Source organism: Strigops habroptila, chromosome 17 (assembly GCF_004027225.2).
Source record: "Strigops habroptila isolate Jane chromosome 17, bStrHab1.2.pri, whole genome shotgun sequence".
Lineage (NCBI taxonomy): Eukaryota > Metazoa > Chordata > Aves > Psittaciformes > Psittacidae > Strigops > Strigops habroptila.
In genome coordinates, this window is record NC_044293.2 from 6657799 (window position 1) to 6683007 (window position 25209).

Sequence of the window (25209 nt, forward strand, 5' to 3'; positions counted from 1 at the left end):
TGCCAGCATCTTCTGTTCACCCCTGTCCCCTGGGCTCACACTGGTACCCATTCCATTCCCACTTAGTTACATGGCACGCTCAGTGCTGTTTGCCTCTGAACTGGCACCCCGAAGGCTGGAGTGTGGCTGGAGAGAAATGCTCTCCTCCCTTCAGCAGATGGCACAGCCCTGGCCAGCAGGGGACAAGTTGGGGTGAGTGCTGAAGGGATGCTCTCTGCCCTGTTTCCAGCAAGTTCCCTGCTTGAGAGGCTCAGGCATTGCAGGCTCTCTGGGACTGTGGAGCTCTCACCAGTGGGAAGGCTGCTTTCCAGTATGATCTCGAACCAAGCAGCTTCCCAGTTTGTGTGAGGAAGCGCAGCAGGGCACTGCCAGCTCTGTACTGATGCTGCTACTGATGGTGCAGTAGGAAGAGGGGCAGAAAAGAGCTGATCCTGCAGGATTTGTGCACAGAGACAGGGAGGAGACACCAGCATCAGCCTACTGCTCCCAGGCCGGAGGTGGGAGTCTTCCAGCCATGGAGAGGACAAATCAGCTCAGAATGGCAGTTTTAGAGCCGCCACGGTGTGGCACAGCATGAGGATGTGCATGGTGGCATGCTCTGTGTGTTCCTCTGTCCCCAGCTCCATAAGAGGAGGCAGGTCCTCACCTCCTAGGAAGTGTGCATTGCCAAGCAGTTTATTCTCTCACCTTGGCCACGTCACTAGCAGGCAGCGCTGTTAGGTCAGGAATAATGAAGTCATACAGTGCGTACTAGATAATCATTGCTCACACTCCACAGTCTCTGTTTCTGTGGTAAAGCCAGAGCTACTTGCAAAGCCAAAAATCACCTTGATCATGACAGTGAAAGGAAAGGGTGCATCTAATGGGCTCTTAATTGGGTGGGATTGACAGGCAGATGAGGTTCTCCCTGCTTGAGGCTTTGGAACCAAAGGAACGGGCTCTCCATGCAGGCAGTGACATCAGCTGTGGTCTTCACGCGGGCTGCCTGGAATGAGCTTCATTAATGTTTCCCGTGGTATAATCCATCATCCCTTCAACACTGCATTCCTGACAGTTAATTAGACTCCACAGAGTGGAATAAGGAGTGTCGTGTTTGGAATGACAATCCATTACTGAAACCAGACCATGTGAGGCACATCACCAGCTGAGCTCTTGGACATCTTCAGCAGCTTTTCTTCCAAAAGCTTGGAAAACTCTTTAGTGAACAGTTCTGCAGCATATTTGCAAATGGCTTCATTACAAGGAGGAGTCAGGAATCAGGGGCCACTGCTTCATTAGCAAAGCCCAAGTGTCATTAACTACCTGGACCAAGCTCACTACATTAGAGAGGAAATCCTTGTCCAGCCGATGCCTGTGGCAAAGTTCCTGCTGACTGCAGTGGGGCCAGGACTTGACATGAGAAATCACTTACATGGACCACACTCCAACAAGGTGCAAACTGCTGCAGCGGTGACCTGCTGCATCCGGATGACTCAGGGTGTTTGCTCTTTGGAAAGGTGCTGTTACCTTCTGGATATGCAGAACAAAAGCAGGAATTTGGGAGTGGCTTCTAAGCACAACTGTAAAAAATATCACACTGAATAACAACAATAGTCATGAGACTGGATCCATAATATCAGTGGCTTGGCTAGGTTAGGAAATAACTGCTGCACAGCAAGTGATGCTAAAAGGGGGGACAGAACTGGCTCTGTGGTGAATGGATGAGACAGGAGAGATGTTCTTCAAGAAGTGCTTTGTCTGCATGTGCTCAGGTGTCTGCTTGCTTCAGACATGCAACAGTGCTGCTACCTGGAGGCCCCTGAGCACAAGCACACTGTTCCTACAGCTGGCAATCACATCAAGTGTGACAGAGTGTCAAGTTTAAACAGACCTTTCCACATCTGGCATCGTTTCCCTCTGTCTCCTCAATCTTAGCTGGTTTTTCATTTCCTGCTTATCTAGGCAGCATTTGAAAGATGCAAATAATCAGTCAAACATGACTGTGAATCTTCTATTTGAAAGCTCATTCAGCCATCTGGAAGTATCCGCATCTCCAGATGTTGAAAGGAGAGCCTGTGCTTCACTTTCTTACCCAGCTGGTCTTACAACTTACTTACCAACTTCCCCAACCTCCCCAGCCCTCTTACAACTCTGCCCACAGGTCCAAACAGAAAACACAGGGGAGGCTGCCCCAGGAGCACAGTGCTGAGCATCTCTGGCTTTATCAAACTGCCTCATAGTTACAGCTCCTACTTGGAGCATTGATTTCAGTTGTTATGAGGCTTTGGGCAAGCCACTTCAAAGAACAAGGCTCCCAAAGATCAGATCGTTGCATGAAGATCACATGAGTGATCTCTATGTCTGTTTGTGAGCCAAGCCTAAAGTGGTTTTAAACTACAGGCGTTTTCTTCTTCAAAGATATCCCTTCCCTGAGGCAGAGCTGCTCCACCTGTGAGTGCAGCCACGGATCACAGAGAGACAGTGTTCCGGGCAAAAAGCCTGCTCCTGATCTCCCTCTTTGGAAATGGTTCCTCAGGTGTCAGAGGAAATGAACTGTGGTGGAGAACCACAACCTCCCCTCCTGCTGCACAAGCAGCGTGTGTGTTTAGATGAACAAGCAGCCTTGTTCTGCCCAGTGCTCCTCGAAACCAAGCAGGGAGCAGGAGGAAGCTGCACGTGGCTGGTTGAGCTGATGTGTGCACGCAGGGAATGTGGCTCCGGTGGGATGCATCAGAGCTCTGCGTGCACAGAGCATGGCCCATGCACTCTGCAGAGCTCTGCTGGACGCTGCTCTCCTGCTGCTCAAAGACGAGCTGAGAGCTGGCCCCTGAGCAATGGCTGGGAAGCTCTGGAGCACTGGCAGAAGGCTAAACCCACACAGAGCGTGTTAAAAGAACACCGACAGATCAAAAAAGAGCCCATTTGAATATTGCCATTTGTTTGCTGCCACAGATTCAGTGGCTAATTCTCATTTCTCCTGAATCTGCACTGTTATCACCAGAAAGTCACAAAGAACCTGGGTTCTGCATTTGTACTTGTCTTCTTCTTGGATGGATTAAAAAATGTATTACAAAATATGTTTGCAGTAACAGCATGGGCCACAGAAGCTGACACCAAGTGTCTGTACAAGCTGAGCTATTCTGGGAACTTCAAATGAGGCTGCACCTTCAACTTGGAATCTTTGCATTCATTTTATTATGCTCAGCTTCTAGACACTGTTATAACATTGTAGAGAAAGGAGTGAGCAGAAGAGTAGCTACACAGCTCTCAGTGCTCCTGATGCTTATCCATTGATCATTTTGGGTGTAAACTGTATTGATTATGGCAATGAGAAAGCTGAGTGACCAGCCCAGTGAGAGGCAAGCTTCCCAGGCCAGCACCTGCATGCCTGAATGCTGGGTGCAAAGCACTGCTGGAATTCACACAATTGGTGGAACCGATGCAGTTTCCATCCCTGAATACCCCAGTACATCTGGACCACTAATGAGGGCACTTAACCAGACAGAGCTCTGCATTTCACACATGGAAAAGCTGAAACAGAGGAGGACCTGCTCTGCCCAAGAACACACTGAGGACGTCTGTGGCAGAGCCCAGACTGAACTCACATTTTACAACAGGTTTTACAAACTGAACTCAGGTTTTAACAGCTTCCCTTCTCAAGGCCCGTTATGTAAAGAGTATCTTTGATAATACTGAATGCCTCCAATCACGCTGTATTCGTGCTGGAGGAAACCAGTTTCCCAGTGTGACCTTTGTCAGCAGTGAATTGATGAGGGGTTGATATTGGAAAAGTTATGAACTTCTTTTGCCAATCTCTATTAATAGTCACTCCTGGGGAAATAGGTCAGCAGCTTTTCATAGGGATGTTCTCAGGACAGGTACAGGAAAGATGCTCAAGTACAACCACCCAGGATAGCAAATGCAAGCTGAAGTGTAATTGGAATCCCACAGCAAATATTACCAGTATTGCATTTCTTACATATTCCTCTGCTGCAAGCGAGGATAGCTGCTATTTCTCTTGAAGCCCCAGCTCCTGCATTCATGTCAGTAAGTGTGAATTAGGTTTTCAACTTCTAACCACCAACATATTAGAAACAAAGAGGTTTTTAGCATCTGCTAGCAGATTTGAAGCACCAGAGAAGACAGCTTTTGTCTTTACAACACTGGTAAATACTTTGTGCCTGTTTTACTTACCAGAAGGTTCCACAACATTAGTGCAGAATGAAAATGTCATGCCAGGCAGAGAGAGGACTGTGGCTCCTGCACAAATTCTTTCCACGCTATAAATATAGATCTTCCCCCATAATTGCAACACAATCTTGATGTGCCTGTGGTGATAAAGGGGGAAAAAAGAGCTGTTTAATTTAATTAGAGTCCATTTGAAAACCTACTAGCATGAAATAATTTGATACACAGAAATAACCCGCCCCAGCTACAGACACCATTTCATTGTGTCTTATCTTGGCCTAACAGGAACTGTTACATTTCAGACCTTGAACTGTATAAACAGTGTGACCAGAGATAGCCCCAAGAACATTCCAAATGACGTCAGGATATCACCACTGCTTCAGCTCCCTGTTCCCTGCCAGGCAAAGATGCTAAAGCTGCTGCTGGAGTAACAGTCACCCTCGAGGAGACTGCAGCTAATCCCTGTCCATCCACCCAGCAGCAGCTCTCTGCCCCCCAGTGCATCCCCCATGAAAGGCTCCTTTTCCTGTGCTGGCACAAGGAGGCAATGCTCTGCGGAGAAGGCACTCACACTATTTGTGGCTGCCCATTTCCTTGGAATACTTCCTGCACTTGTTTGCTCACTGCTGGGTTTTTTGGGGCTAATGATAACTGAAAGCCCTGAGGAGAGCAAAGTTGCTGCAAAGCAGAATATTATCTGCTATTCAAAATGAGCCTTTCTTTGCTTTTGATACCATTGGGCTTCCAGTACCATTGTCTAGTTTTGGAAAGCAGAGGAGCAGATTCTGTAACCTACATTCTTCTATTGCTTTGGCAACACAAGCTTTCTAGGAAGGGAAGAAGGAGCCAGCTGATTATCTAGGATGATCTCTTGCGTATCACAAATGTCACATTGACCATGACATACATGGTGTTTACCTCTATTAAATCCAGTCATTTCAGCTACATTAAAGCATTTCCATATTCTAGGGCTAAACTGTGGCTTGCTACAGCAGGTCTCGTGATGTGACTTCCAGTACTGCAAACAGGCAACCTGCTTCCACACTTCTTACCTTTCAAAAGGAGCAAAACCTGCTTCTGTGTGACTAAAGCTACAGAAACATGCTTTCATGTATGTGTGTCTGTGAGAGACTATTTATAGATGTGCAAACTAAAGCTGTAGGAACCTGCTCATGATAAGGCAGATACACACAGAGCTAAAGCCATAAAAACAGCTTGTGTGTGCATTTCTGTATGTGGGTATTCGCATGGTGAGAAAGATACAGAACCTAAACCTATAAAGTCTTTGTGTGTGAGGAGAAGACAAGGGAAGGGAGGTTTAAAGCTGTGGGAAACACCTTGTGTGAATGAGAGGGGGAGAGATTCAGAACCTTTCTTCTGTATGTCATAGGAGAGACCTGGGAATGAGCAGCCTCTGAGACAGGTGAATTGTTCCTCCTCCTTACTTCCTGCTCCCATCATTTTAGGGTAAATGTGAGCTGGTTTTCCCCTCGTAGCATAGAAATTCACTGATTTCAAACATGGTCTAATGAGCAGGGAATTTAGAAGCTTACAATACGGAGCCCTGCACAGCAGACACACTGAGGAACACACTGGCAAGGGACTGAGGGTCTCCTTTTGCAAAGCCTGAACAGCAAATGCTGTTTAGGAAATCCTGAGCCATGTCCTGGCACTGCCTGTCAGTGGGGATGGCACCGAGCAAGGCAGAGTCTCAGAGAGCTGCTCAGCCATTACTATTCATTGTTAGCATTTACATTGCCATTAGTATCCAGCAGTCTTAGCCAGGAATGGAGGTTCCACTGGGCCATCTCCTGCTGCAGGTTGTCTTCCACCAGTCACAACATACCTGAGGGCAAGGAGACGCTGAAGTGGATGCACTGTCCTGGTGGATATTGCTGATTCCTGGTTTAAAAAGAAGGAAAAAGAAGCCATCAGAGCCATCCCCTGGTTTCCCATGTCAGAAACACAAACCACACCAACAGGAACTGTACGAATATCACACTTCATGAATATTAAAGCGGGGGTGACAGGAGTGGGTGCTCATACAGCTCTGCTCTCTATCTGCAGCCATTCAAACCCTCTGCCGAGGAGGTGGCTCAGAAGAAGGCTCAGCTCCGTACCCAGGTGAGGTGCAGCACAGAGCCCACTGGTGCTATGTACCAGTTCTGTCTTGGAAGAGCCCAGAGGCCACAATCAGCATCGACACGATCATGAACCGTGGCAAAGGCTGGAAGTGGACCCCAGGTCCAGGTGAATTGTTCCTCCTGTGCTTATCCCACCTCCCTCCTCTCCTTTCCCAGTGTTCCCAGCCAGCTCCCTTTGGCCCACAGGCTCCAGTGCAATTGCAGCACATTCACCCTCAGGCTGCAAACGTGACCTGTCCCTCCCCACCTCCTGCCCAGCTGCATCTCCATAAACCTGGGGTTGTCTCTGAGGACAGCCCAGTTTTCTCTCTTTATTTATCTACCTGTCGACTCATTTTACAATCTCTCTCTGGGTGGGCACAGAGCAAGAGAGAGAACCAGATGCTGTGGCATGCACTGAATGCCAACTAGTCTTCATGCAGTGGAAAGGTCCCTTCGTAAACATGCCTGTGATCAAAGGGCTGATGCTTGCTGGTATTTTCAGTATTAATAATCTCCCAGCTGCCTCTCTCCATTCTCCCTCTTTACCTATCCAGAGTTCACAGAGAGGCAGACCTTAAAGCAGGGAGTTGCTTGAAGGAAAGGAAGGTTGTGTAAACCAGGAATAAACCACATCGACACCGCACAGAAATGCATCAAATATGTATAGAATCATTGTAGTGCCATATCCTGCACCTGGCACAGGCTGAGGCATCTGAAGACATGTGCCCGCATGCATAAAACATCATGTGCATCCACATCCACGCTCCTTCACAAGCCAAGTGCTGCATATGTGCCTGTGCCATACCTCCCCTCCTGTCCAAGTGCAGATGTATGGAATCAAGGAATCAAAACATGACTGTGTTTCATCAGTCAGCCCGAAACCTTGGTGCCCAAAGTGAATGCACAGCAAGGGACTCCCAGCAGAAGATATGCAGTTGGCTCTTCTTTGAGATGGTTTGGGTGGCTGTGAAAGAGTAGCAGGGAGGCAAAGGAGCTCTACATGAATAGCAGCAATAGCACTGAAGGGGAAGGGGGACTCTCTGGGCCAAGTGCTGGCTGACAGCTGAAGGTGCAAGAAAGGGGCTATTTCCTGTCCTTTGGCTCCTGCTGTGCTCTGTGAAGCAGGATGTGCTCCGTTCTTAGCCCACCAACAGACCCCTGATGCCGTTGCCAGTCTCTCCTCCTAAGAGCTGTCCTTTTGCTCGAGGAGAGCGCTTAAATAAAAGCTGGTAATAAACTCTGCAGACACCAGGCAAATGTCATCTGTCACTGAACCACAGCCAGCACGAGCAGCAGAGCTCCAGCAGGCACTGCCAGGCAGGCTGGCAAACACGGCACATCTGTCTGGAGCTGCGGGGTTGAGCCAAAAGGCAGCGGAAGGAACCCAGTAACCACAGCGAGGAGTTCACAGGTACCTGCTTCAGGAGTCACAGCTGCTGGAAACCAGGGCTGCTTCGGCCCGTCAGAGCCTGGCAGTGGGACGCAACGGGACTAACGCTGACTTGCCAGCAAGGGGGAGGATTTACCACTACAAATAGTTTGCTTCCCTTCTTCCTGGTACTTCAGGACATTCCAAACTCAAAGGTCAGAGAGAAGCTGCTGAGAGGAATCCCAACCAAAATGTTTCCAAAGGGGGAATCCTTCTGTAGGAAACACAAGCCCAGACAGACACATGCCCATGGCTTTATATCACCACCGTGCTATGTGCTGGCTGGAAAACTGCCCTCCACTTCCAGATCCCATTTTAGGAGCTGCATTTCCACCAGGGATTTCAGGCTATCCCAGCGCCTGGTTTATCACCACATTCCTCATATATGCAAAGCACAGGGATGCTTCTCTATTGCAGGGATATTGTGTTGTATTGCTTGAACTGCACTTTAGAAACCTGCTTCTACAGATTAGGATTTCACTTCCTTCCTTCCCTGCACAATAGATAAATGCCATGTCGGGACAGCAGGACTGGGATTTTCATTCCTGATACACGAGGACGCGGGCATTTCAGAAAGGAAACCAAAAGCTTCTTCCTCTTGGCCTCTTTGATACACGGAGACTGCAGACAATGAGGCACCAAGCCTGTGATTCCCACCATCATTCCTTCAACACAGACAGACCATCATGTTAAGATTCACAGCACTGGCAGAGCTCTGCTCAGTGGTCCTTGATGTACCCCCTCTGCTAAAGACAAGGCTGGAAGCACTCAGAATAGTCTTGTCCAAGCAAGAAATCCCTGGAGCTCTCCAGCATCCTGCCCTTACCACCAGCACGCATCCATCAGCTGCCCTGGATGCTCCCGGGACACTTTCCTGGCTTAGCAGCGGCTGTTCATTACGAATCCCCACTGCACTTAGAGGTGAAAAATCTTCCTCCAGGCTGGCAGATGGGCAGGGAGGAGAGGTGCAGAGTGAGATCCAGACATCTGCTCCTGCTCTCCTTCACCCGGGCTGTGCTCACACACAGACCCCACAGACGCAGGGAAGGAGAAGATGCTGTTGGCAGCACTTTGCTCAAAGATGTTTAAAGCACAGAGAGTTGCCAGCAGCAGCCATGCCCTTTGTCATTGAGCCCAGCTCAGTGAATGCTCTTGTCTTCTCTGCCCTGGCACTCTGCAGCCGTGGGGATGTGTCAGGGAGTGCAAATGGAGAAGTGCAGCCTCCAAGGGGCAGGTGAGGATATCTTTATATGTGCCAAGACCAACTAGATCTTGTTGGATGGAGTGACTATCAGAGTGGTCATTCCAGAAAGCAACGGAAAACATGTGTGGTGGAGCAGAGAAGTAGAATGAACACCGGGTGTTACTCCTTGATACTTCATTTGGACGTCTGCTATGGCCATCAGATGATCTTTCTTTTCAAATCTTCCTTCAGCCAGCAACAATCAGGCACAGAACTAGTAGCAGAAAATGACCTATCCCTGTCCTGCTTGGGTCTGAAATACCTGCAGACTCAGAGCTATGGAGAAGGCCAGGCAGAGGGAAAGCTCTTTCTTTTCAGTTATTTTCCTGGAATTAAAAACCCACCAATGACAATAAATGATGCTACAACATGTCAAATGGCATTTGCTTTTTATCAGCAATGAAAATGGAGCCATACGCATGTTGAAGACAAAACAAAGAAGGAGACAGAAAGAGCATGAAAAGGATGAGAACGGCTTTGCCTTCTCCTCTGGTGCAGTTGAGATGAGTCAGCGGGTACAGATAGCCAGGCTGCAGCATTCAAACCTACAGAGCTCTGCCAAAATAACCATGCCCACAGGCTTCCAGCATGAGGCCCTTCACATCAGACACTGAGGAGCACCTGACAACGGAAGGGTGCTACTATGTGCGTGTTTTAACTTGCAGCCTCCTGTCCAGAACTCCGGCAGGATGCGGCTGTGGACACTGAATGTGGACTGGGCTTTCTAAACATCTCAGTGCACAGGAGCTTTAAGCCATGTTTAATGTTAACAGCATGGCATTGTCCTTAATTTTCCTGTCCTCCCCAGGCAGGTGTTTACCTCTGGAAGTGAACAAACACAGCTCGGATCCTTCATGGATCAGAGCACACAAACACCATTTCCTTCTCAAGGCTCCTGGGCAGAGGACTCCTGCTATAAAAAGCCAGAGTTCAGCAGGCAGTGGCAGGTTGAAGTCCCTACTTTGTCCTCTCTGCACATTAGACTTCAAAACCTACAATAAAAAGGCTGAAAGGGGAACTGGAATAATCCCATTTCCAAACCTGTTGGAGCTGTCAGTGGTGCAGCCTCCTGCACAGCCACTGATGTTTTGGCTGTGCTTTCTGCACACTTTTAGGTACCACTGATGCCTCCTCGAACACAAAATTGTCTTCTTTCCTCAGCTCTGTTATTTCCCTAATGGTATAGAAATGTCACAGCCTCTCCTGTTAGGTAAATGACCAGGGCAGGACGTGTATCTCCTGAAGCTGAGGGTCTTTGCCAGAGGGGGAGTGTAAAAGAGACTAGAATTAAGACTGTCTGCGCAGTGCCCAGGGGCTGGGTACAGCAGGACAAGCTCCTGCACACACCAAGGCTGTCATCAGAGATGTGTGAACACAACTATGTGGAAAGCACAGTGTCATGCTCACATCCTTCCCTGAGTGGGTTCCAAACTTGCTGCAAAGACCTGTAACACACATAGCTTTCTCTAGAACCTCTTTGGAGGCCTGATTCTCTTCTGCCCTGAGGCTCCTTCCCTCTCAAGGGGGCTGAGGTTTGGTTTAACTGTGATTCACTGCAAGTTTTGAACCCTATACCCCTCAGCATGGTGCTGTAGAAATGCAATGCAGGGCCCTTTCATTTTTCGAGACAAAGGTATTATTTGAGCTCCTTTCACAGCCTAATTATTGCTTAGCAAATATCATGTTGTGATGAGTATTTATGGATAATTCTCAGATAATACCCAATTAGATGGGTAATACTTCTAATGATGGGAAAGCCTCAAATATTCAGAGTTCAGATTCTTTAGACCATCCCAGAATCCTGCATACTTCCAAGAACGTGTAAACTGAGCTGGGATTTATGGGATGTTGACTATTTCTAGATATGATTCTTGCCACAGTATCTCAGGCTGCTCACTGGGATTTGGATTCACACGTAGGGCTGGACTGCTCTGAACGTCTGAGTGCCCTGGCATGGCTCTAAACCTGATGAACTCACCACATAGCCTCAGTCTGTGGATCATGGATAGGAGTGAACAGGCAGAGCTCTCAGGGAAAGCACTCTAAGGGGAAAATGGGCAGTGCTAAATGGAGGAAAAGGCTTGCCTCTACTGGAATTCCTCATTTATATGATGGGATGGATAGGGCATGGAGAAGAGGAAGGGCTGCAGAGTGGAAGTTAGTTCTGTTTCTCTCAAGCGCTGCGCACTGGAGACTGCTCTTTGCTGCAGGCCCTTCCCTGCAGTGCTGTGACGTGCAGCATGCCAAGCTGCTGCACACAGACTGGGAGCAATCAGATGCACAAAGTGTGTTTCTGTGCAGTGGTGCAGAGCTGAGCTCCAGCCTTCCCACTTCATGCAGTAGCTCATTAAAGCACCCGTGACACCTTGGGCAGCCCCGATGAAGTTTCGTCTCAGCAGGTAACAAACAAGCTCTTGGGCCTCCCGGACTTGAGTGTGTGAGTCAATACCTCTCCCAGCTGAGACTGTAGACATAATGATTAATTCACTAGGTAAATGGATAGCCAAATGCAGAAGAACTGCTGCGTAGACAATGAGATGCTGCAATGTGAACAGACACCAGACACGCAGAATCCATGGGGAAGGGGAGGCTGACGGGCATAAAACTGGGAGAACTGTTTTGAATGGGGTCACAGCAACATTCAGCCCTGACAAAGACCAGTGGTGGTTAAGGGAGGACTGGAACTCCCTTCAGATTCTGACTGCAGTTAGATCATGGAGTCATAGAATCACAGGGTTGGTGAAGGGGACCTTAAAGCTCCTCCAGCTCCAACCCCCTGCCACAGGCAGGGGACACCTTCCACTAGAGCAGGTTGCTCCAAGCCCCTATGTCCAACCTGGCCTTGAACACTGCCAGGGATGGGGCAGCCACAGCTTCTCTGGGCACCCTGTGCCAGCGCCTCAGCACCCTCACAGGGAGCAACTTCTACCTTAGATCTAACCTGAACTTCCCATTTCACTTTAAATCACTGTATTTTATTGTTAACAGTGAACCTGTATTTTTGTGAAGCATCTCATGAAGATGAAGAAATGCACCTGACCAAAGCTTAGCGACCGTTTCCAGGGGGAATGCCATCATCCAGCCGGGCATTGCAGGGACCTGGGAGAGCTTGAGAACCTCGCTTATGGGATGGTTGCGACAGGCAGTTTGTAGCTGGAAGCCTGGGTTTCCACTGCCAGCACCACCTTCCACTCCAGCATGTTGCTTCCTATCTCTTAGCCTTGATACACCCCTGTAAAATGAGTTTAACAGACTACCTTGTGGAGTACTCTCAATTAATTAGCATGTGTAAAACTACTCTGAGATTCCCAGATGAAAGGCTGGCCTGGAATGGCAAATTGCTAATGATAATTAACAGTTGCTCCCGAATTCCAAATGATTTTCTGAGGAAAAAAGCTGGGAGAGAGGCTCCCAAGACAGAGCTCACTAAACCCCTCTGACACCTCTGCCCCCCGCCTGCCCCACCTCCTTCCCCAGCGTGAATGGGAAGCACTGATACTCCTTCCAAGCACTGGAAGGTAATAAAGGCCTCAGGCGCTCCCGTATTCACTCCACGTTCCTCCTCTGGCACGCGGCGAGGCTGGGGAAGGGCAGGAAGGGGGAGTGAGGCGGCAGGAGTGGAGGAACAGGGGGGTTACACTCCTGTCTCCAATGGAGGCAAAGGCAGCCCTAATTAAACAGATGTTCTTCATAATGCTCTGACAACTGTCCCTGCTTTAATTTGCTTCGGAGTAAAGATGAATACAACAGTGCAGCAACCCTTTACAAGGGGAGGAAAGGGAGCTGAGCTAATAAAAGGCAGTAGCTTACATGGTATATTATTGCTTTTCTTTCTGCCTGTCTGGCGAATATTTCCCTCCTCTGGGAGCAGTTTTCCTATTGATTTGATCGCTCCTCCAAGCTAACGCTGACTTTGTGCTACACTGCAAAAGGATTAATGCCAGGGCCAAGAGGTGTGCTGGGTGCACAGGCACATCAGGGTCTCCATGGTGATTCTCCTGCTGGAGCAAAGAGCCCAGTGCCGCTCAAGTTAGCAGCGCTATTAACCACCCATCATGGGGGCACGGAATGAATTCCAGGCTCCTGGAACAGGCAACTTCTGAAGCAGCAGCAGGGGAGCCAGAGGAAATAGGAGCTTGCTTTTGGGCTCATCCTTGGGCCAAAGAAGGAGTTCCTTTATGCTGCGCAGCCTCAGTGCCATGAAAAGAGCAGAAACAGAGAGCCCAAGCAAGCAGGCCGCAGAGAAGAGTGTTCCTGAAGCCCTGGGAAGGAGTCTGGCCTCTCATCCCACATCCCTGCTCTGGTTTAGTTTAACATAGAACAGCCAGACTGCTGCACCTCCTTCCCTTCATGCAGGACGCCAAGAGCCACAAGGTAACGCTGTCACTTTGCCTCTTTGATCATCCTGAGCCTGAACTCCTGCCCCAATGCATACGGAGTAACCAAACCTCCAACATCACATCTTAGCCTTAAGACACAGTATGACATAATCCTGGAGCATGATGTTAAACACAGCCTCCCAGGTTGCTCTTCGCTTTGATTATAACTCTGGGTAAGGCTTGTTAAATAATAAAACAATGCATGTGCACTCTCACAGTGTGAATATCACAGACTCGAGCAGCAAGAAAGCCCCCAAGATCTCTCAAGTGGGAGACGTGTCTCTGGTAGCCACAGGTAAGTCTGCATCTTCTTTGCTTCAGGCCCTTCAAAAAGGGACCTTTCCACAAACAGGAATAGACTACAGAGCTCTGCTTTGAACATAAATTCATGCCTGGATATGGTGCTTCATATCTAACAATACAGCATCTTCTAACATGATGAGTAGCTCTAAGAGAGGAGAGGGAGAGCCATAGGGATGAATTGCCATCCATACCCAGGTGCTCCTCAGCTCCAGGTTCTGGTGAGGGAATGTGGTTTCACTACCCCGTGCCTGAGCCGAAATGGGCTGCAGAAATGATGTGGCACCTCTGCAGATCACGTTGTCACTGCTGTGTGCTCCTCCAGCTCAGCTCCTTGCACTGCCTGGGAGGCACCCTGCTCACGCTGGGCATAGCCGGGGGTGCAGCTTAGCCTGAGTGTAGCTGTGACCCCCGGCTGCAGCTCTGCACCTCCCAAATCCTACAGGAGCCAAAGTCTGCCCCTCAGTTTGTGGGTGTACAGAGGATCTCGTTCCAGCAAGACACAAACTCAACCGGGAAACAACTGCCTTATGGATCAGCTCATTAAATTTTCCACCCCAAATCCCTTCCTTCCCAGCAGCCAGGAAAGTAACTCCAGAGGCACTGGGAACACATGTGCTGTCTGGCACAGTGAGAAGCTGAGGGAGGAGGAGAGATACAGGGAGAGGGGCAGAAGCAGAGATCCGGGATGATACCAAGGGAGCAGAAATACGAGGTGAAGTGGATAGAAGAAAAAAGGAGGGATCTATGGCAATGGGAAGAAGGAAGGGCGGAAAAGGCACATTCCATGGGATATGAGGTATCTACTATTCTACTGTTCTTTAAATATTTTAAAGCTCTGTTTGTTATGCAATTTGTGAAGCTGTTTGGGATAATGAAGCCCTCAGACAATAAGGGGAAAGCTAAAGCAAAGAGCAGAAGCAGCTCCCCTTGCCCTTTGCTGGAATTAATGAGGCCTGTTTACTTTCTGGCTTTTTCCAGCTTCCTGAAATGTCAGATGCCACCAGGACTATGTTGCCAAATGCACATCATCCACCCACCCCCTATACCTGGGTGCCTGCATCCTTCGCCTGACTCTTCACTCCATGCCCCTCTCCACTGGCAGACCTTTGAATGTAGCCCCAACCCATTTCCCACACAGTTCTCATGGATGGACTCACTGTTAGGGATACCACATCACTACAGCTGTAGCATTCCTGGAGTTGTGCCAGGTGACACAGTCAGCAGCACACAATCAATCACCCTGCTGTGACTGTGCACAGGCCAAAGCTCTTCAGACCTTTGCAGCCAAGAGGTTCCCTTGGTCTCTGATCTCAAGCAGGGACAAAGTTGTGCATGTCTGCTGGAATTACCATGGCGAAACTGATGGATGCTCCAGGCTTGGACTGACCTGCTCTTGTTCTTGGTAATTATCTTGCATTGCTCTGGGCTCCCCATTCACCCAAGAACTATTCCCAACGCTCCCCACCAGCCTGCACATCCCCACATCTTCCTGCTGCTGCTCCAGTGGCTCCTTTCTTTTGCACCCTTCTGCCTCAGCTCAGCTCTGGTGTCCTGGTGAGGAAGAGGAGCTTGTGAAGCAACCATCCTAAAGCCCATATGCCCCAGGCCCTGGTGACAGAACAAGAACTAATACAGCATTGTATGGGTGGGTTGAATGATTTCATTGCCCTATAAATCAGCTGGCTGGAGTGGTCTCTGCACAGCAACAGCACTGGCCATTGCTCACTGTTCTCCTCCTTGCCAAAAAGAGTCTCAAAGGTTAATGACAGAAAGTCAGTGTCCCTTCCCATTCACAGCTGGTCTGTTTTGTGCTTCCAAACAGCCCTGCCTGTTGCTGCAGCCAGGCTGATTCAGAGCTTGCAGAAACGCAGGCCCTGGGGGGCTGAATCACAGCCTCCCACACTCACCAACATAGCCCAGGCTTCCCATGGTCTCTTCCCATGGCCAGCACTGGGAACACATCCCTGCTCCCCAGGCTGGGAACACATCCCTCCCCATCCCCTCAGCGGTGGGAAGGACTGAACTAGCTCCTCAGCCCTGTTTTTACCAACTCCTATTTCCCTCCAGATACTTGTCATATTTCTCTATGTGGGCTGACTCATTTAATCCATCTGCTCTTGCTTGTGTCCTATTAGAGTAGTACAAATACAATACAAACGTGCTCAGCTCCACGGGAACCCCATCGTGGTATTCCAACTCTACTAAGAGATACAGCAGATCCATCCCTGACTGTGCTGACTGGTTGTGTCTCAAGGTTATTCAAGGGCCTCAAAGAGTTTTATGGGGATAAATAAATCCAGTTCTTTTAATTCCAGAAAGCTCTCCCCACATACACACTGCTGCACTGGCTGTCCCCTTACCGTGTCGGTGCTGTCCATACACAAGTCCCTTCCAGCATCTCCAGGTGGGAGAAAACAATGGAGAAGGTGATATTCATTCAACATCTTCCAACGATATTGAGTTACTGCAGGGTCTGAGAGAGTTCTGCAAGCACTGGTTCTACCTCAACATTATTCAATTAGTCCATTTTGCTGATTGCCATCTGGGTCACTGTTGGCAGGGTTACAGCTGGCTCAGTACTCACCCAGAGATCGTATTTGAAAATACACCTGGGATTTGGGGATATTAAAAAGTAACAGCCCCTCAGTGGAACAGGATTTCAGCACATTCCTACAGCTGCTTCCCTGAGCCTGGAGTGAAGTCCATTAGTTTTGTCCATCTTAAGTGAAGTAAAAATCAAGCCCATGTGATCTGTGCACTGACAGGGGATGTGTGATGCAGAGCACGGCCTGGATAACTCTACCTGTCATAGAGCGTGCATATTATGCACTGGTGTTCACACAAACCTCCTGATTGTCTGCAAGGCTGACAGTGCCTGAGGGCTTGTGAGACTGGCTGTGGAAAGCTGAGACCCACAGCGCAAGGAGATGGGACGAGTTGGCTCATGCGGATTTGGGATTGTGTGATTGCACACTCAGAGTGTGACTGTGCATTTGCTGAGCAGCAGCTAAAGGAGGTCACTTTGGGATGAGCAGGAACAGGACCATGAGGAGGTCAGAGCATTGACATCACTTGCAGTTGAAGCTCAAATAAGCCTATGGCACAGAAGTGCAGAGGTTGCAGCTGAGCCCTGGCTGGCATTACTGTGCTCCCAGGGAGTGTGCAGCAGGCGTGTGAGCACTGATTGTGTTGTCCTCCAGAGACACAGGGAACTTCCAGACAAGCCATTAGTTCTCTAAAAAGGCTAAATCCTTATTTCCACTGAGCTGTGCCACTGGCCTCAGGTTCCCAAGGTCGAAGCAAAGCCATCAGTCAGAGTCAGCCGGGCCTGGGCTGCAGGGAAGAGGCAGCCCCAGCTCTCAGTGCCAGCAGGTACACAGGGATGAACTGCTGACCTGGCAGAAAGGCAACTGCTCTAAACAAATGCGTAATGGGAAGATGAAAGCCAGCCCCAATTTCACTTTAAGAAGAGGACAAGCCAGCTCTTTTCTGCCCTAAGATGGACTCTCCTTCTTCACTCTCTGTAGATGCATGAGCTAAAAACCATAACTGGAGATACAGCAGGAATAATAACTGCAAATGAGGTGGCATTTCCTCCAGCATTCAGTGCTGCCTGCCTGTGCTTTACCATCCAGCACAACTGAAGCACGTGTGAGCTATCCCATCAGTTCATTGCTCTTGTATCCTTCTTCCCTGGCTGTTCAGGGAAGCTGACGCCCCAGTGCTGTGCACTTAATGCACAGATTCAGCATAAAACTCCAACTGAAGAGAAGGTGCAGCCTTTGCATTCTGACTGGTGCCACTGGTTTGCAGCCCATGGCACAACCGAGAATGACCCAGAAGCACTCCAGCAATCAGGAACACTTTCAGGAGGCATCTCAATGCTGTGAACCTCAAGGGCACCCTGCAGGGTCACGGATGGGGTGTCAGAGTGACCTGTGTCAGCTGCATGTGCTTCTGGGAACCTGCCTGCAAATGGATAATCCCATTTCCAACTGCTGTGTGCCTCAGAAGTGGCAGAGACCTGGGCATGGCCCAGAGCTCAGCCCAGTCTCCATCTGATCTCTATCCTATAGGGAAACTGAAATTGCTTTATCCACTGCTGAAATAGAGCAAATCCCACCTTGGGTGGAATATGACAGCTGGTTAAGGATGATGCTACACAGCCTGAGATAGGAAGTGAAAGGAACTGTAACTTGTGCAAATCCAAGGGGAATACAGATAGGAAGAATATTAGTCTGCAGACGGGAAGGCATCCCAGATCACTACTGCTCAGTCATTCCATTTCATATGCAACCAAATGGCAGGGGCTGATACCACCCTCTGTGACCAGACCCCTTCGCCAAGGACCTGATTAGAGGTACTTACCACACCGATGCTCTTGTTGAACACCACCCTTTCTGCAGCACAGAAGCATTTGCTTGGACAAGTCCCACCCTCAGCACTGAGCAAACTCCACCAGCCTGGCTCAATAACAGCAGCTCCATTAACAAGCTGTTTGCCAGCCCCCACCATGAGCTCATCAGTAAGAAACCTCCTTCAAAACCTGACAAAAGAAGATGTTCTCCTTTGAGGAGGGCACCTGATGCATCTAGTTGGGTTTATTTCACCCCTGCTGCCAAAGCCTCTCCACTCCCTCGCTGCTCTGACCACGGCTGACTGATGTACAGCACCTTTGGGAGTGTTCAGGACTTTCTTTATCAGATCCCTGAACCAAACACACTGTATCTGATCACCAAATCTAATGAAAGTCGCTGGAATGAAGTAGTTGTGAGGCCAGCATTCTACGGGTTGACACTGTCTTGATAATGCTAAAGGAAATCATGTACATATTGAGTTTTCTCTTCTCCTTTGAAACTTAATCCTGGGGCTGTGTGTAAAGCAGTAATTGTATTTGACAAATGAGAAACGGGACTGTGTAAAGTCAAGCTCTGAGAAGCTCTGGGCACGAGCAGAGATCTGAACTGGAGTCTGAGGCAGAGGCAAGCACTGAGAAAGAGTCGCAGAGGTCACTGGAATAACATCGTGGACAAAGGGATGAAAGGACAGAATGACAGAACAAACATATTAGAGATGTAGTCATTCACCTGTGCACACATATTTCTGCATGTACACACTTCATCTTGGTTTTATATGACCAAACTGCTTCTCTGGTCTATCTCCTCTACCCCTGGTCCTTCCTCTCTTTCCTCTCTTCCCAACCTTGCCCTCTGCATCTCTGCTTCCACTGGGAAGTGTTTCTCCCTCCTCTCAGCCATTCAACCCACCACAAGCCACGTTTAGAGAGATCTGGACACAGTAGAATTCCAGTTTCCTGGTACATAAAGAATCACCTCTTTCATGTAATGTCAGGATCACTCATTTCAGAGAGAGGGAGGTAAGTGTAATGAATTGGTATAAATGCTGATGTTTGAAAGATAAATGAATGAGGTGCAACAGGACTTTATTAAACCCAAAGGGCTCAGCAAGGTCTCATTCCCCTCAATTATTAACAGTGTCCTCCTTCTCCAGAAAAGTGCCCATGAAAATTTAAACCACTTCAAACTGCCCAGTTAATCTGCGAGCAATGTTTTATTCACAGGCATTAACTGAACACGGCGAGGTTTGATACGCGATGATCCATCATTCATGTGGCACAAACATGGAGATCGATGAAATGTGGTGTCAGAGGAGAGGTGAACATGGCATCTTTGGAGGAGTTCTGCACAGAAGGCTTGTTTCAATTCATGGGATGCCCCAAATCAATACGAAGTCAGAGACTTTCCAAACTGGATGCCTTTTTGGTTTTTCCTTCCTAACTCTGCTCACATTCAGAGGCTGAAATGGCAGGAACTGAAAAGAGAAACTGCGTCTCAAAAGCTTTGCTATAAGTTTTCACCAAAGACAAGGAGCTGGTTTTTGGCATTGAGTTTGGGAATAGCCACATCACCGGCGTTTTAGGATATTTGGATGTGGATTATAAGTCATAGTGGATTCATCTCCAAACCCAAGCACAAAGTAAGATTAAAAGGCCTGGCCTGGGCCACTGGGAGAATGGAAACAATCTAGGAAACATGCCTGCAAAGCTGAACCTTTGCAGCATGCAAGCGACAAGTACTGAGTATTAGTATTACAAGCTCCAAGTAGCATTAGCAGGACTGTGCCCCTGCTTGAACCTTGTTGGTGTGGAGCTTGAACTCCAATTTGAACTACCTCGGTTTTATTGCTTCCACTGTCTGTATTAAAGCAGGGTCAAAAGAAACCATCTGACCCCAGGGCCATTGGAGCATATGGATGCTGCTTTTGTTCTGAGAGAAAAACAAAAGAAAGCCAAAACAAGGAAAAGAGAGGAAATGTGCTATAAATGGAAAGTGTTCTGCACATGGTGCCCATTGTACCAGCTCAGCCTGGAGTACAAGGGGTTCTTTTGCCCAGCATGATTATTCTTGAGGCCACGCATAAGGTTTCGTTCTGTTTTCATTTGAACAAAAGAGTTCTTGTAAGGGGCTGTTTCCTTATGATGCACGGTGTAAATGCACAATACTCAGGAAAGATGTGGCTGGGAACCAGGGCAAGCCCACAGGCTCAGTGGGTAGAGCCAGAGGGATGAATTCACTGGGTTTCTCACTCCCTTACTCTTTACTCCCTTTCTGTTTCTGCAATTACTGTGCTTTCCAAGGTGAGATTAGGCAAGAACAAGGCTGCTGATCTTAGCACACAGATTAGTTTTATCTCTTAAGGATAAGGCTACTCAGCTCATGATAGTCTGTTATCTGTATTCATAATGAGGAGAGATGTAATGGAGAAGCACCAGACTGCAGTGAGGAGCCAAAGTGAATTGTAAGCAGCGTCTGTGTCTCTTTGTTTCGCTTGCTCTGGGGTCTGCTAATACAGATGGCCAAAGAGACACCAAGTGACTCCAAGGCAAGGACACAAAGCCAGTGCAGCCAGGGCAAGGTTGGCCTCAGCTAGTCTAAACCTAGGAAAGGAAGAGTGAAAGGGTGAGGAAACAGCCATTCCTTATTTAAATAACCAGCCTGGTATCAAAGAGAACTGAAATACAGACAAGCTGCCACAGGGTGAGGTGCAAGAGAGGACCGTGTCCATCCATGTTCTTTACACACATGGGTTAAGTGCAAAACCTGGGGAATTATTTGCAGGGAAGAAGATTCTTTTGCACTTGATGCAGTATTGAAACAGTTACCATGGCTTAAAATTGCCCTATAGACTGTGAACCGCTCTCCTACCAACCTGGGCAGAGCAGCAACGTGGAGACAAGAACAGCTACAAGTGCACAGAGCTTTTAAGTGCCTGTAACAGCATCTTTGGCTGATTAAAGAAGTGTTCATGTTAATCATATCTTGTGCTTAATGAACTATGACAAATTGCATCAAGCAGTGACTCTTTTATGTAATATGCTTAACCGGGATACAACCCTCTGCAAGGAAAATGAAGTGGAAGGACTGTCTGAGGCGGCCCCTCTCTTCACTGGAATGACAGGTCTTGGAAGGTTAAAATCAACACTGTTCCAAAGCTATACTTACTACAGAGTGCTACACACCTTCTTCTGGTGAGGGGCAAGACACAAACTGAGAGACTAGGAAATGAGAGAAAAGTATAGGCAAGAACATTGTAAGCAATGTAAGAACACCCATTTTATCAGCTCTTCCTCATGCACACAGTGAATCCTAGCCCTAGTGTCTCATCTTGTAAAGAGGCAGCTTCATCTAAGTAGCAAGCCTGGGTTTTGTCCTGACCTTTCATCATTTCTCATATGCTCGTAGCCAGACTATTCCTGGCTGTTTCTAACTCGCAGCATGAATTTGGATTCATTTATTCCATTTTCTCCGTGCCTCAGCTCCCGTTTTGGTACTATTTAACAAGCTGAAATCACTGCTACGTGTGGAGCACTTTGAAACTCCTGGATAAAAGGAAGAGCCTAGCTTCTGCTCTAAAAGATGACAAAATTTGTGAATGAATAAACCTTGGGTCAGGGAACATATTGGAAAGATATTTGTAAGAGATAATGGAACATTTATTTACACAGCTATCACCAGGCCAGACCTGGTCTTCTTGTAAGTGGAAGCAACACCCCGTTTCTTTGGGCCCTGGCCAGCTCATGCAAAGGCTGACACGTTATTAAAACCAAAGCAGGTCTATTTCTCCCTTTTCCAGGCAGGTTTTTCCATTGCCAGATGTTGCTGCTTCTCTATGGAGCTGTTATCACAGTGATCTGACATGGCTCTGCAACCCATTACTGTGTTCTTCGGCTGAAGAATCTGATCCTAAAGGATCAGGGAGAATTTCTTGTGCTTCTTGCTGCCTTCAGACATGCTTTTCTTGTCGAGTTTCACCTTGGGCACCGGTGGCACACCAGGTTCTTTGCTTGTTTGTTTTCCCGTGGCAAGGAACCATCTCATTTCCTGAGATTTGAGTAACTGCTCCCATTTTAAACCCAGTTCAGGGCAATGCAAGGATCTGTGACCTGCAGGGTCTGCCCAGTTGCTCTTGTTATCTGAAATGAATGCTCAGTGTTGCGAGTAGCTAAAATCCCTCATTTCTCAGTATGCTGCTGTGGATCTACCCAAAGCAATTGCCTAAGGACACTCTGGCTCTCGTGTTTGCCTCAGGCTCAGAAGTATCCAGCGGGCAAGCACTAAGCAGCTCTGTTCACTGTCTCTTTATCAACTTGGGCCTGCTTTTGCTGGTGAAATTGCATAGGTAAGCAGCAGTAAGCCCATTAGACAAACATGACACTCCATTATCCCCCTACCTTTGTTTGTATCTGCTTAGTGATGGGGTGACATCCCGAAGTCATGGCTGTACCACAGCCCCACTGCATCACTTTGGTGCCACCAGTGACCTGAAAATGCCTGGAGCTCTGAATCTATCTAGGGTCCAAAAGGACCTTTCCCAGATGAGAACCTCACAGGCAAAAGGTTTCAACTGCTCAGTAAAAGTGGACAAGGGGCAGAGGAGAGTAGAGGTGGACACCAGCTGCAGTGTGGAGCTGAAAGCACATTCAGGGCTGAGCTACAAAGGCAGGTGCCTGAATCCTTTGGGAATGGAGAAGCTCTCACAAGCAACTTGCTCCTACAGCTTCTGCAGTTCTGCTGAAGCCCTCATCATTTTTCCAGGCACTTTTGCTGCAGTGCAGCTATTTCAGCCTGGTCAGTGGCTACAAACCAGCCCGATGGCAACATATTGTGGTCCCTTTGTTTGTTTCAGGAGGCTTTTGTCCTTGTTACTGGAAAAGAATGATAGTGTGCAATATGCCCAGATTTAGGGAATTTGGCTGCCAATTCATTCAGCCCAAGCCAATCCAATCTACCCATCCATATGCAGAGATACTCGGGAACACGCTTGAGAGCTGGAATGTGGGGAAGGACTCATTTTCTGCCCCACAGAGATGTTGCTGGGAACAAGGTTAACTGAAACAATCCATCTTCACTGAGCAGTGTTTTCCTGGTGGGGGTTCCCAGGCTGGGGACTGCCTGGGCACTGCATCATTTTTATCATGGCACTTCTTCATCTTTCCTTCTACTGTCAGCACTTGCCTCTTCCCCCTCCCTCTCCTTTAATTTTCCACCCCTTTGTAAATAGTGCTGATTTATTTGGCCTCTCCACACCTCCCTCCCCCCCCCCCTCCATTTAACTCTCCATAGGAAGGATGAATTTCGGGTAGTGGAAGTGCTCTGGACAGGAGGGTGTGCAGGCAGAACTGGTTGGTGATTCAGGTGCTATGGTAACAGAGGCCACAGAGGTATTCCCACAGACATGATAGCTGTCATTCTCTGTTCACTCCCCATTCCACACACCTCCTTCAGCCTTTGAATTTGGATCCCAGGAACCCCCAATTTTAAGTGCACACATTTTCATGTTATGGGGGGGTGTGTGTGTGTGTATGTGTGTGTTACTATAAGATTATATGTCTAAATGACAAACATCCTAAAGGTTCGTTTTCTCCCAAACAAGCAAACTGACAAGCTGATAAATTCACTGATTTCCATGTGAACAGATGTTCTTCCAAATGCAACCTAATGGGTAAATTCCATGTAGGCTGGGATTCCCCTGGGAGCTCCCTGCTCCGCTCCTGTATTCATGAACACCTCGCATCCCATATAAAACACACGCACGGGCCTTAAATGCTTTCACTGCTTTTATGTATGCAGAGGGTTGGAGGAATGCCTGTAAAGAAAGCAGAACTTGACCACAAAAGAGAGCAGAGCACACATCAAGCTCTTTGTTCTCAACCCTTGGCTGATGAGAAAGCACGAACATTTAACCCCTTCCAGTTGCAATGCTTCCCGAACCAAAAGAGATGCTTTGCTGAGGGCTGTAATGACTTCTGCTCCTGCAATGCTATTTGCTCTTGCTAGCCCTCATGCCTCCCAGAAGTGTTGCCTGGCTGACTGCTCCCAGTGCTCACAGAGCTATCTAACAACAAACAGAATTCCTACAGTGCAATTTCATTTCAGAGAGGTTTGCATATAGAACAGGAACTTCTTTTGAAGTCATTTACCTTGAATGTCTCAACAAAGAAATCAATCTGCCCACTCTCCAAACGTTCCCTCAGCCTTTACCTTCGGCAATGTTCTCATCCTAGCCGTTCCCTGAATCCCCCTGGAAGTTGCCTAGCTTTAGAAGCTCGAGAGCACCTCGGCTGAAGTTAAATCCCAGCCTCAAAGTTCTCCCCAACCCCTGCAGTGGGCTAAGCAAGCTCAGTGTGAACCCCACAGCCTGTGCTAAGCCTTCTGTGAGGTGTTCTGGGCAGGAGTGAGTTAAAACAACAGGGCTGAAATTCCAGCCTTGCAAGCCTGCCACCGGAGCAGATTCACTGCTTGGGATAATTCCCCTGAATTGCCCAGCTCTAACCCAGGGATGAACCCAGCCTACAAGCCATATGATGCTATGCGCTGTAAATCCCCCTTCTCATTCCTTGCTCTGGCTCCACAATATTTATTGTCTGGGCTAGTGAAGCAAGGAGCAGTGTCACATGCTCGTGACACAAATATGCTGTTAGGAAGCCTGATGGCCTGGCTGACTAGAACAGGGGCTCACATATTAGCAGCTTTTCTCTAGAAGGGGAGGGAAAGCTCCAGGACAGAAGGCATAATATTGAAATGATCCATCACAGCTGATGTACCCAGATGGCTTTATGAATGAGAAAGACAGCAAATGGATTGCCCAGTTCACCACATTTAAAGCAACAAAGCTGAGAAGTAAATCCTAGTGCTACCGGATTCCACTCCTTGAACAGGAGATACATCATACCTGCTGTTGGAAACAAAGAAGAGAAACAAAACCCGAGTTGTACAAAAGGCCTCCTATTACTTTAATCATAGTAGAGTGCACGTCCCATGAGCAACACACAGAGCGAGCAGGGAGATGGGCAAAGAAAAGAGGATTAATCTTCAATGCCTGAACTAAACCAGAAACTGAACTGACCAAAGCAGGGAGCAAACACTGGTCAAGCACACCATATCCAGGTTCTCTTTTCATGAGGTGAACCTAGGCAGCTGAGAAAACACTTTGAGATCCCTCTGGATGAATGCTGTGGAACCCTGTCAGTGTTGTCATCAC

General features: G+C 48.2%; 1 protein-coding gene across 1 annotated transcript in view; it reads right to left on the minus strand.

Annotated features, from left to right (window-relative positions):
* The window catches only part of B3GAT1 (beta-1,3-glucuronyltransferase 1), an 89582-nt gene that overhangs the window by 49252 nt on the left and 15121 nt on the right, over window positions 1–25209 (minus strand). Inside the window, exons 2-3 of the mRNA XM_030505400.1 lie at window positions 6014–6069; window positions 4174–4307 (exon numbers count right to left, since the gene is read on the minus strand). The gene's annotated coding sequence lies outside the window, so the exon portion shown is untranslated. The remainder of the gene's footprint in view (window positions 1–4173; window positions 4308–6013; window positions 6070–25209) is intronic.